At 43.1% G+C, this 13007-nt stretch overlaps 1 pseudogene; it reads right to left on the bottom strand.

Annotated features, from left to right (window-relative positions):
• Window positions 1-5981: 5981 nt before the first annotated feature.
• LOC101028763 (small ribosomal subunit protein uS2B-like) lies at window positions 5982-6593 on the bottom strand (annotated as a pseudogene).
• Window positions 6594-13007: the final 6414 nt, after the last annotated feature.

The raw sequence follows: 13007 nt of genomic DNA, 5'->3' as shown, positions 1-13007 counted from the left end.
CTCTTCTCCTCCTCCTCCTCTTCCTCCTCCTCTTCCCCTCCTCCTCCTCCTCTTCCTTCTCTTCTCCTCCTCCTCCTCTTCCTCCTCCTCTTCCCCTCCTCCTCCTCTTCCTCCTTCTCCTCCCCTTCTCCTCCTCCTCCTCCTTCACTTCTCCTCCTCTTCCTCCTTCTCCTCCCCTTCTCCTCCTCCTCCTTCACTTCTCCTCCTCCTCCTCCTTCTCTTCTCCTCCTCCTCCTCCTCTTCCTTCTCTTCTCCTCCTCCTCCTCTTCCTCCTCCTCTTCCCCTCCTCCTCCTCCTCCTCTTCCTTCTCTTCTCCTCCTCCTCCTCTTCCTCCTCCTCTTCCCCTTCTCCTCCTTCTCCTCCTTCTCCTCCTCTTTCTCCTCCTCCTCCTCCTCTTCTTCTTCTTTTCCTCCTCCTCTTCTTCTTCTCTTTCTTCTCCTCCTCTTCTTCTCCTTCTCCTCCTCTTCCTCTTCCTCCTCCTTTTTTTGAGCCAGGGTCTTGCTCTGCCACCCAGACTGTAGTGCAGTGGTGTAGTCATGGCTCATTGCAACCTCTGGCTCCCAGGCTCAAGCAATCCTCTCACCTCAGCCTCCCGAGTAGCTGGAAATACAGGTGCACCCCACCATGCTCAGCTGATTTTTTTTTTCTTTAATTTGTAGGGATGAAGCCTTTCTATGTTGCCCAGGCTGGTCTTGAACTCCTGGGTTCAAGTGATCCTTCTGTTTCGGCCTCCCAAAGTGCTAGGATTACAGGTGTGAGTCACTATGCCCATTGAAATCGCTTAACCTCTCATGCCTCAGATTTCTTGTCTGTAAGGTACGAATAATAATGTTACTACATCATAGAATATTTGTGAGAATTAAATGAATATATGCATTCATATATTATATAAATATACATTTTTGATACATCAGAATAATTCAATCTTAGCTGCCATTATTATGTCTTATTTCACTCACAATGACAATTTGAGAATCTCCTCTAAATCAGTGTTTTGGCTTCTTACATATGTTGTTCAACAAATCATATGGAATTATATTTTGCATACCTAAGTTACTAAAGCATTGTCAATTCAATTTGGTGATCTTATTTTAGCAAATGGTTAGCACCTATATACTATATATAATATTTATGGTATGTTATACTTCACTTACTCATATTTTTTTTTTTTTTTTTGAGACGGAGTTTCGCTCTTGTTACCCAGGCTGGAGTGCAATGGCACAATCTCGGCTCACCACAACCTCCGCCTCCTGGGTTCAGGCAATTCTCCTGCCTCAGCCTCCTGAGCAGCTGGGATTACAGGCACGCGCCACCATGCCCAGCTAATTTTTTGTATTTTTAGTAGAGACGGGGTTTCACCATGTTGACCAGGATGGTCTCGATCTCTTGACCGCGTGATCCACCCACCTCGGCCTCCCAAAGTGCTGGGATGACAGGCTTGAGCCACCACGCCCAGCCCATACATTTTTTTTTGAGACGGAGTCTTGCACTGTCTTCCAGGCTGGAGTGCAGTGGCACGATCTCTGCTCGTTGCAACCTCTGCCTCCTGGGTTCAAGCAATTCTCATGCCTCAGCCTCCCAGGTAGCTGGGATCACAGGCATGCACCACCATGCCCAGCTAATTTTTTGCTTTTTTTGTTTTTTTTTTTGGGGGGGATGAAGTTTTGCCCTTGTTGCCCAGGCTGGAGTGCAATGGCACTATCTCGGCTCACTGCAACCTCCACCTTCTGGGTTCAAGCGATTCTCCTGCGTCAGCTTCCCGAGTAGCTGGGATTAACGCCATACACCACCAGCCTTTGGCTAATTTTGTATTTTTATTAGAGACAGGGTTTCTCCATGTGGGTCATGCTGGTCTCAGATTCCCGACCTCAGTTGATCCACTCGCCTTGGCTTCCCAAAGTGTTAGGATTCCAGGTGTGAGCCACCACGCCTGGCCATTTTTTTTGTATTTTTAGTAGAAACAGGGTTTCACTATCTTGGCCAGGCTGGTCTTGAACTCCTGGCCTTCAGTCATCTGCCTGCCTCAGCCTCCCAAAGTGCTGGGATTATAGGTGTGAGCCACTGCGCTTGGCCTTATAAATCTTTGTTGTTTTTGTTGTTTTAAAGACAGGGTCTTGTTCTGCCACCCAGTCTAAAGTGCAGTAGTGCGATCATAGCTCATTACAGCCTCAAACTCCCGAGCTGAAGTGATCCTCCCACCTCAGCCTCCTCAGTGGCTGGGACTACAGGTGTGTGCCACCACAGCTGGCTAATATTTAAACATTTTTTGTAGAGTTGGAGTGTTGCCGCGTTGCTCAGGCTGGTGTCAAACTCCTGGGCTCAAGCAATCGTCCTGCCTTGGCCTCCCAAAGTTCGGGATCACAAGCATGAGCCACCACACCTGGCTCACTCATAACTCTTAAGATGCTTTGTACATCTTGAATGGGAATCTTGAAGATCAGAAATATGTGGGATTCACCAGTGATATCCTTAAGGCATTGCTTATTCTTTTCAATACATAATGGTATCTCCTCAAACAAAAAGTAAAATTTGGGCATGGACAACATCATATGTGTCTCTTTAGGCTTCCAGAGTCCAGGCCTGTAACTTGTACATAGAAGGCAATCACAGATGTTCGTTATGTGTTTATGTTCCAAATTCTACTGTTAGTGGCAACATCTCTTCTCAATTTTAGTTTTTCTTTTCTAATTTTAAACTATCAGCCTAATTATAATATCTTCTGTACTAATTTTTCTCTGTTCCACTGGATCTAAAGTTAATACATTTGTTGAACCATGAATAAAAGCAAAAAGCTAGCACATGTAGGTATAAGCCATATGCATCGCTTTAATGAATAGTCATCGTGACATATGGAGGAGGACTGCCCGATTAATTATGGGGTTTGATGGAGTTGCTGCTCGCCTGCATGAGTTAGTCCAGGGGCCAATTTATGGTGTTAAAATCCTGTGATGGGCTGGTCTGACTGATAAACAAAATAAATAAATGGACCAAGTTGATTCAGTAGCCCAAATAACTTGCTAGATTATCATGAAAACATTATATTGCTTTTTATTTTTTTGAGACAGGGTCTCACTCTATCACCCAGGCTGGAGTGCAGTGTGCAATTATGGCTTACTGAAGTGTCGACCTCTGGGGCTCAAGCAATCCTCCTGCCTCAGCCTCCTGAGTAGCTGGTACTACAGGCACGTGCCACCATACCTGGCAATGTTTTCAAAACTTTTTTGTAGAGACAGGGTTTCACTATGTTGCCCAGGCTTGTCTCGAATTCCTGGGCTTCAGTGATCCTTCCACCTCGGCCTCCCAAAGTGTTGGAGTTACAGGTATGAGCCACCATATCCAGTCAAGAATTAGTAATATTACTTAAAATTTGTAGTATATTGAGGCACTGGAAAATAGGTATATATCCAATAGGACTCTACAGGCTGTGATAACCAAAAACCCAACTCAAGCCAGATTGGGCAAAAAGTGAAATCCACTAGCTCAAGCAACTGAAAAATTCAGAGATAAATTTTTCTGACTTTCATTTACACTTGATCCAGTGGACAATGCCTGCCTCCATCTTTAGCTCTCCTCCACAAGGAGGCAACATGCCATTTAGCATCTCCATGCCTATATCCTCCCAGGATTCAGCCCAGCAAAAAGTGGAGTGATTCTTGGCGACTACCATATGAGTCCTGGGCATTGGAACAAGTTAGGTCGTAGGTCAACCCCTGAGTCAACAATGTTGGTAGGAGGTGATACTCTCATTGGCCAGGACGAAGGCACATGGTGTTTCCCTGGTGGAGCCCCAGCAATACACGAGGAAGTGATGGTTTTCCAAAGGGCATTTGGGTACTCTCAGAAATAATAAGGAGCAGACAAATATCTATTAGAAGGAAAAATAGCGCCAGACGCGGTGGCTCACGCCTGTAATCCCAGCACTTTGGGAGGCTGAGGCGGGTGGATCACGAGGTCAAGAGATCGAGACCATCCTGGTCAACATGGTGAAACCCTGTCTCTACTAAAAATACAAAAAATTAGCTGGGCATGGTGGCATGTGCCTGTAATCCCAGCTACTCAGGAGGCTGAGGCAGGAGAATTGCCTGAACCCAGGAGGCGGAGGTTGCGGTGAGCCGAGATCGTTCCATTGCACTCCAGCCTGGGTAACAAGAGCGAAACTCCGTCTCAAAAAAAAAAAAAAAAAAAAAAAAAAGAAGGAAAAATAAAATTCTTTTTAAACAAACTAATATCAAAATGCCAGATAAGAAAACAGAGATTTTCATATATTATTTCAAGTGGGCTATTTGGGAATATCGACAAAAATTCAAGTGCACATTCTTTTACACAATTTCATATCAAGGAATTTATCCTACAGATAAATCATACCACTGTACGAAGACATTATTTAAAGGATGATCACTGAAGCATTGACTGTAACAACAAAACACTGTCCATTGACATGGAAATTGTTAAGTTGTGATTCATTTATGGAGAAGAATATTGCACAATTATTTTTAATGAGGTAGATCTATATGTTCTAATATGGAAATAAGTCTATGATAATTTCAGAGAAAAAAAGCAACTTGCGGCCGGGCGCGGTGGCTCACGCCTGTAATTCCAGCACTTTGGGAGGCCGAGGTGGGTGGATCACGAGGTCAAGAGATCGAGACCATCCTGGTCAACATGGTGAAATCCCGTCTCTACTAAAAATACAAAAAAATTAGCTGGGCATGGTGGCACGTGCCTGTAATCCCAGCTACTCAGGAGGCTGCGGCAGGAGAATTGCCTGAACCCAGGAGGCGGAGGTTGCGGTGAGCCGAGATCGTGCCATTGCACTCCAGCCTGGGTAACAAGAGTGAAACTCCGTCTCAAAAAAAAAAAAAAAAAGAAAAAGAAAAAAAGCAACTTGCAAGAAAATAGGCAAATATGGTCCTACTTGTATAGATGCATAAAAAAGATCTGGAAAAATATCCAAAAAATGTTTAACACTGCTTGTCGTTGGGCAAGAAGTTCTAGGGAGTTAGGAGTGGCAGGAAAAAGACATTTGCTTTTCACTTTATATCCTGTGGGGCTTTAATTTGTTTACCTGACTACACATTACTTTCATTACTTTAAAAGGTCAGTCTAGTCGGGCATGATAGCTCATGCCTATAATCCCAGCACTTTGAGAGGCCAAGGCAGGAGGATCACTTGAGCCCAGGAGCTTGGGACCAGCCTGGGCAACATAGAGAGACTCCCTCTCTACAAAAAATGAAATAAATAAATAAATAAATAAATAAATCAGCCAGTATTGTGGTGTGAGCCTGTGGTCCCAGCAACTCAGGAGGTGGAGATCGGAGGATTGCTTAAGCCTGGGAGATCAAGGCTGCAAGAGCTGTGAGCATGTCACTGCACTCCAGCCTGGGTGACAGAGTGAGACCCTGTCTCAAAAAAAAAAAAAAAAAAAAAAAAGAATTCTCTTTTATTGAGCAACTGTTATATTAGTAGGTGTATGGCTTTGGTGAAATCAATTAATTTCCCTGAGCCTCAGTTTCTTTATTTTTCAAGTGGGGGTTATCATATTGATAATATTTACCTTATAATGTAACTGGGAGACTGTAGATAAAATATGGTAAATGCTTGAGTGTAGCAGACATTTAGTGAATCACTGCTCTTATTAGTAGTAATTACTTCAGTTTGTAATTACTGCCTTTTCTTTTCTTTCTTTCTTTCTTTTTTTTTTTTTGAGACAGAGTCTCACTCTGTTGCTCAGGTTAGAGGCTAGAGGCTAGAGTGCAGTGGCACCATCTCGATTCCAGGTTCAAGCGATTCTTATGCCTCAGACTCCCAAGTAGCTGGGACTACAGGCGTGTACCACCACACTCAGCTAATTTTTGTATTTTTAGTAGAGACAGGGTTTCACCATGTTGGCCAGGCTGGTCTCGAACTCCTGGCCTCAAGTGATCTGCCCGCCTCAGCCTCCCAAAGTGCTGGGATTGCAGGCATGAGCTACTGTGCCCAACCTATTTTCTTTCCTGTTCTTTCTCGTAGAAGTAGTCATCAGGCATGACTTCTCATGGGTGCTCACAGGAGATGGTGCCAAGCATGTGCAGAACTTCCCAGGCTAAGATCCACCACGTCAGACCCTCTGAGTGAGCCCCCTTGTCAATGCATGAGGTGGTGATGAGCACATCATATAGAGGAGAATATGTGTGACACAGAGCAATGGTAGTCAGGTGAACATACCATCTCTGTGCAAGGTTGGTGGTCAGCCCTGGGATCAATAACCATCAGAAGACATGGTTCCCAGGAGGCTGCTTGGATCTGGTTAGTAAAGGCACCCAGCAATAAGAGTGGCTCCTGTGGCAGCAGCAAACTTTAGCATAGCCTGCTGGCTGGCATTCCTGGAGGATGTGACACTGACAGCAGCTGAGTTTCCAAATGGCAACAATGGCATAAGCTGCCAGCAAAAGCTTCTTGCAGGTCCTCTTCAGATTTATGATGTAGATGCCATCACTTTTCCTTTTGTAGTATACCATTTGGAAGTCAAGGTTGGTGCCACCTAAGTGGATTCCTGCTGCAAGGAACATGAGGACATCCTCCTTCATCTTCAGGGCATCAAGGGCTCCAAACATTGTGATAGTTTCTCTTTAAATGACCACATGCTTTATGCATCTCTGTCTGGAGAGCATGGACAAGTACCACCCGAAGTTTGATTGCTAATATAGCTCACTCTTCTGCGGCTAGAAATTCTGAAGAATAAAATGGTAAGGGAGTTATTATGCTGACTACAACACCCAGGCTTAGGAACTAGTGTGCCTAAGACCTCAAATTTCTTTCTGGCTCTCATTATGAAAGTCATGATTGTTTCCCTTGCGTCATCCTCTGCATGTGGCTTTTCATCTTACATTCTGGCTTTGCTCCAGGAGACACACTGCCTTATGCCAGGGACCTGGTGGAAAGGTCACCCCAGAATGGCCAGCCTGGGAAGAGCTCACTTATCAGCGTAGGTCCTTAACTGCATTTCTTCATGTGCTACCTTAACGGCATGTAAGCAAGAGTGAAAAATTCCAAAGGGGCCTAAAATTTAGATTTTGGCCTGATAGTATAACCAGAAGTTTTTTTTTGCTTTGAATTACCATAACTAGGAGTGAATGAGTTTCTGTCATTCCCCCACTGAATAAAATATTGAATTTATGATAAATGGTTGTAAAGTTGAGTGATCTGGACTTATTCTTTCCAGCCTAGTGAGACCCATCCCAACCTTTTACAGACAGTTTCTTCAAATATAGCATGAGAAACCTCAGTGTCCTCTGGAGGTTTTTATAAATGGATGCCAGCTCAGTCTTTATTACATGTCATATAATTGCCTGTCTTGACATACCTCTTCCAGGCTTTGCTTTAACATGGACAAAATAGGTTAAGGGCTCTTTTCCGCTGAAAATGATGACCCTTGGTGTTTTTTGTTGTTGTTTCAACTTTATCTTTTTCTGTGTTGTTCCTGAATTTCTTGAAGTTTCTATCTTTTTCAGTTTTTTTTCTTTTAAGTCTGCGTAGATGATGTCTACGTCCCCCCTTTAATCCATTTCAAAGTCCTATAGCAAACATTTACTGACTACTGACTCTATACAAAGTGTGCTGCTGCTCTAAAAACACAGAGTTGATAGAGCTGTAACATCCATTATGGTAGCTATTATCTACATGTGGCTATTTAAATGTAAATTAATTAAAATTAAATTAAATTAAATTAAAATTTCAGTTCCTTTTTTGTACTAGCCATATTTCAAATGCTCAGTAGCCACTTATAACTAGTGGCTACTGTATTAGCCAGCGTAGGTACAGAAAGTTTCCGTCACTGTGGAGAGTTCTACGGGACAGTGCTGTTGTAGTGCATCAGTAATCAGAACTACAACTCACTGCTTGCCTTTCATTTGTAAAATAGTCAAAAACTCCTATCTTCCAATTAGAACTTTTGTTTTTCTTTTCTTTTCTTTTCTTTTCTTTTTTTTTTGAGACGGAGTTTCGCTTTTTGTTACCCAGGCTGGAGTGCAATGGCACGATCTCTGCTCACCGCAACCTCCGCCTCCTGGGTTCAGGCAATTCTCCTGCCTCAGCCTCCTGAGTAGCTGGGATTACAGGCACGTGCCACCATGCCCAGCTAATTTTTTTTTTTTTTTTTTTTTTTTTTGTATTTTTAGTAGAGACGGGGTTTCACCATGTTGACCAGGATGGTCTCCATCTCTCGACCTCGTGATCCACCCGCCTCAGCCTCCCAAAGTGCTGGGATTACAGGCTTGAGCCACCGCGCCCGGCTTTTTTTTCTTTTTTTTGAGACAGGGTCTCATTCCGTTGCCCAGGCTGGAGCAGTGATGTTATCATGGCTCACTGCAGCCTCAGACTCCCTGGGCTCAGTAATCCTCCCACCTTAGCCTCCTGAGTAACTGGAACTACAGGTGAGCACCACCACACCTGGCTAATTTTTGTATTTTTTTGTAGAGATAGGATTCTGTAATGTTGCCAAGGCTGGTCTTGAACTCCTGGGCTCAAGCGATCTGCTCACCTCAGCCTCCCAGGGTGCTGGGATTACAGGTGTGAGCCCCGACACCATGCCAAGTCAAGTAAGATTTATTGAATTTTACTGTTAGGCACTATGAAAAATACAAGGTTAAATAAAATATGTTTCTTGTCCTCAAGGAACTTAAAATACATTGAGGAAAACTGACATATAACACAGCTAATGAGATTGGAAGGCAGGATATGCAAAGCGATCTAATAGAGGCATAGTTAAGGTACAATGTAATCATTGAGGAGGGATTTATTTTTCTGCATCAGGGCCTTCATGCAGAAGGTGGCATCTAGGAAGGAAAGGACATGGGGAAGGCAAAAAGTCATTTTAGGTGTCAAGGAAATAACATGAGTAAAGACATGAAATAGGGAAAGTAGCTCTGTGAGGCAGATAATATAGCATAGAGATTCAGAGCACAGAGATTCAGATAGAGCCTCTGGGGACAAACTGCCTGGCCTAAAAAAAACTGCCTTGGCACGATGGCTTACGCCTGTCATCCCAGCACTTTGGGAGGTCGAGGCGGGTGGATCACCTAGGGTCGGGAGTTTGAGACCAGCCTGACCAACATGGTGAAACCCCATCTCTACTAAAAATACAAAATTAGCAGGGTGTGGTGGCACATGCCTGTAATCCCAGCTACTCCGGGGGCTGAAGCAGGAGAATCGCTTGACCCTGGGAGGCGAAGGTTGTGGTGAGCCGAGATCGCACCACTGCACTCCAGCCTGGGCAACAAGAGTGAAACTCCGTCTAAAAAAAAAAAAAAAAAGAAGAAGAAGAAACAACAACAACAACAAAAAACCCTGGCTTTGCCTCTAGTTAGCAAGTACATTCATCTTTCTAAGTCTCAGTTTCTTCATCTGTGAAACGGTGCTAATAATAGTTGCTACCTAACGGTATTTGTGACATTAAATGAGATGTGCTATTGAGAGGTTTAGCACAGTGCCTGTCATAGCAGGCCACTAGAGGAGGACGTGGAGGGAAGGGAGGTAGTTCTACTGAGGCTATTGCTTGAGAGTGGTCTCAGTTCGCAAAGAGTCTCCAAATGCAATGGCTGAAATAAGACAGAAAATAATTACTGTTCCAGTTAAAAATTTGGGAGTAATCCATCTAGGACTGGTATGGTGGATGTGTTCCATGAAGTCCTCAGGGACCCAGTTCCTTTTCATTTTCTGCTTTGCCACTCCTAGGGTGTGGTCCTTGTCATCATAGTCCAGGATGGAACTTCGGTCACAACATTCGTGTCCCAATCAATAGGATGAGGTGTGTACCTATGACCTCAAGGTTTCCAGAAGCTGCCACCTGACATTTCCACTTTCCATTAGCCTTAGCGTGGTCACATGGCCTCACCTAGCTTCAGGGGAACTGGACAGCATAGTCTTTCTTCTGGCAGGCCATGTTTCCAGCCACAATTTTTAAGTGGAAATGGATATTAGAGGATACTAGCAGTCTCTGTTACAAAGAGAGACAAGACTGAAACCGGATTACAGAGGTCTTTAATGCAGTCTAAGAAAGATTTGTATTTTACTTCTTGGGCTCTGTGGAGCTATTGATACTCTCAGTGTGGGATTTAACACAATTAGAGTCTGTTCATGCTAACAGACTTGACATGGTTCTTTTTTTTTTTTTTTTTTTTTTTGAGACGGAGTTTCACTCTTGTTACCCAGGCTGGAGTGCAATGGCACGATCTCGGCTCACCGCAACCTCCGCCTCCTGGGTTCAGGCAATTCTCCTGCTTCAGCATCCCGAGTAGCTGAGACTACAGACATGCGCTACCATGCCCAGCTAATTTTTGTATTTTTAATAGAGACAGGGTTTCACCATGTTGACCAGAACGGTCTTGATCTCTCGACCTCGTGATCCACCCGCCTCGGCCTCCCAAAGTGCTGGGATTACAGGCGTGAGCCACTACGCCTGGCCTGGTGCCTTTTTTTGATCAAGATACTGTGCTCTCTCTTTGGGCACCTTGTGCTTTCTGTCCTCAGACACCGCGCTTACCACAAGGCATGCATTATTGACAGTGTGCTGTTCTAGATTCTAAGCGGCTTGAGGACAGAGTTCAGATGTTACTGCAGTCTGTCTCCTCTGTGGTTTACCCAGTGGCCAGGACAAGGCACACATCAGGTTATCAAATGTCTGGATAAACGCTGAGTGTAGAATGCTGCCTAGATTATGTTGGCTTTAAAGCAGCTGGACTGGTGTGTAAAACCTCATACTGTTGATGATTGGCTGGGTTTGTGGTGAAAGTACTCCGGGCAAAGGCTGAGAGAAAGATCTGTGTAAAATGTGCTGTTGTCCACCGTCCTAGAGTATGGGTCTGCTCAGAGCACACGGGACCTTGAAACTATGAGATCAGGTTGAATGCTTTGTGCTCAATCCCGAAGTCTGTTTTCTCTTTTCTTACTTTGTCTATGTTATTGCAGGCACTGGTTTACTAAGACAATGCAAAACGTATACTCATTTTGTGTGCTTATGAAATATATCCCAAGGTAAGCCCCTCCAAGAAGATTTTTAAATCAACAAATATTTATGGAGTGTGTATGAGGCACATGGTTGGGGCCCTGAGGAATAAAAATAACTGAAAAAAGCACGAATCCGTGCTTTCAAGGAATTTAGTCAACAGACACTGTGCTGGGTTGTAGGGATCTAAATGTGGTTGACAAGGCTCCTACCCACCAGGGGCTTCCCACGTGGTATGAAAAACAGACAGATAAGCAGATGATTCCTGCAATCTAGCATTTGAAGCTTTCTTGGGACCAAATGTGCGTATCTTGATTTAAAATGTGAAGAAATTGTACATTTGAGATTTTGTAAAATTTGTACATACATTCTAGTTAGCTAGCATATAAGGTATTTTCAGGGAGTTGAATCTATTTTAGGAGTGACAGTGATCTGATCTGCAACCAGGAGAGAGAGACTGGGGAGGGAAAAAAAGAGGGTTGATCGTTTTGAGATGACATTAAATTATCTTTTGACACCAGCTGTATCTTTTTTATAACAGAAAATGGAAACAACTCTGTCCTTGACCTTCAAAAAGAAATTGACTTACCTAGCTTAACTATTCAAACAAACAACTGTGTACTCTCTTCAATTCCGATGATGATTTTGATTTACTGTAAATGACTGAATTTAATGAACTAAATTATGCTATTTAAATGCATTTTGTGAATGGTATTGTAGTTTGTTACAAAGCATTATGTCTATGCTAAATTGTGCTGTAAATGATATGGTATGGAACATATGTGCTGTATTCATAATTTAACTGTTGCTATGGAGTGCCTTCTTGGATAGGACACACTGAAAAAAAGGAGCCTTTATTTACCTGGTGAAATGAAGGTGATATCTCAGCAAATCACTAGGTCTTACTGACCTTGGCAGAATTACAGTGCTAATATTTTCACATGGATGAACTGTTCTTAAACAATTTCTCTAATGTATATGGCAGAAATAGGCTTTCCATTAAAACTGGGTATATATGGTATATCTTCTCTTTCCATTTTTTTCCCCTTCAACAAACATTTACTGCAGTCATTGCAAGGATAATTCCATCTCCGTTAAGGTTCATGTTTTCTCCTGGCCTCTCAAATGGTAGAGAATACAGAGGTATGTCCTGCAGTAACGCTGGTGGTCTCTGAAGGGATCTGCATTAAATAATTCCCTGCTTTTCTTCTTTCTGAACAAATCCAGAAATTTTTTTAAAAAAGAAAATACTGAGGCAAAGATACCACCTTTGCTATGGATACAGGTTGAGTTGGCATTGTGTGGGAGCCAAGTGGGCTTTCTAACAGAATCCTGACATTACCTACACTAATCTACAAGGTCTCAACTTCTGTACCTGGAAGGCCAGCCCAGTAAGATTTATAACGTGAGAAAGCAAAGCATTTGTGCTTTCTGTGGACAAGCTCATCTCAAGAGAAAGAGCAGTTGAGCCAAGTGAAGCATACTCAGCTATTCTTTACAAAAGTTACCAGTTAAGTTTGAATGAGCAACGTGGATAGAGAGAGACCTAAGGTCTCCTTATATGAAGAAAATATTAGACACAAGTTAAAAAATCATTCCCCAATAACAAGTGGAATATTTTACAAAAGGAATTCATTCAAAAGTTTATCACGACTGAGAAATCCTCCAGATTTGTTACACATTTATGACGATGCTTCCGTTTCCCCCCTCTGAAGGGTATCTTTATGATAGCAGTCCTTCTATTACTTGACGGAAGATGAAAAAACAGCAGCTTTTGGGGCAGCCACATTTATAAGTTCAGAAAAAACTGCTTGAAGTTTATGTGATCATTCTCAGTAGTTCAGCCCTGGCTATTACACTTTACTGATGTAAACAAAGACAAAGAGTTGAGAGGCTTGGATTTTAGAAATTTTATGATCATTAGCTCTGCTTCACCCAACTTAGGCTGCTATCACAAAATATCATAGCCTGGGTGGCTTTAAACAACAGAGATTTATTTCCTCAAAGTTCCAGAGGCTGGAAGTCC

The sequence above is a fragment of the Saimiri boliviensis genome, chromosome 11, assembly GCF_048565385.1.
Source record: "Saimiri boliviensis isolate mSaiBol1 chromosome 11, mSaiBol1.pri, whole genome shotgun sequence".
Lineage (NCBI taxonomy): Eukaryota > Metazoa > Chordata > Mammalia > Primates > Cebidae > Saimiri > Saimiri boliviensis.
Note: the sequence above shows the minus strand (reverse complement) of the source record. Positions and strands in the feature narration are given on the sequence as shown.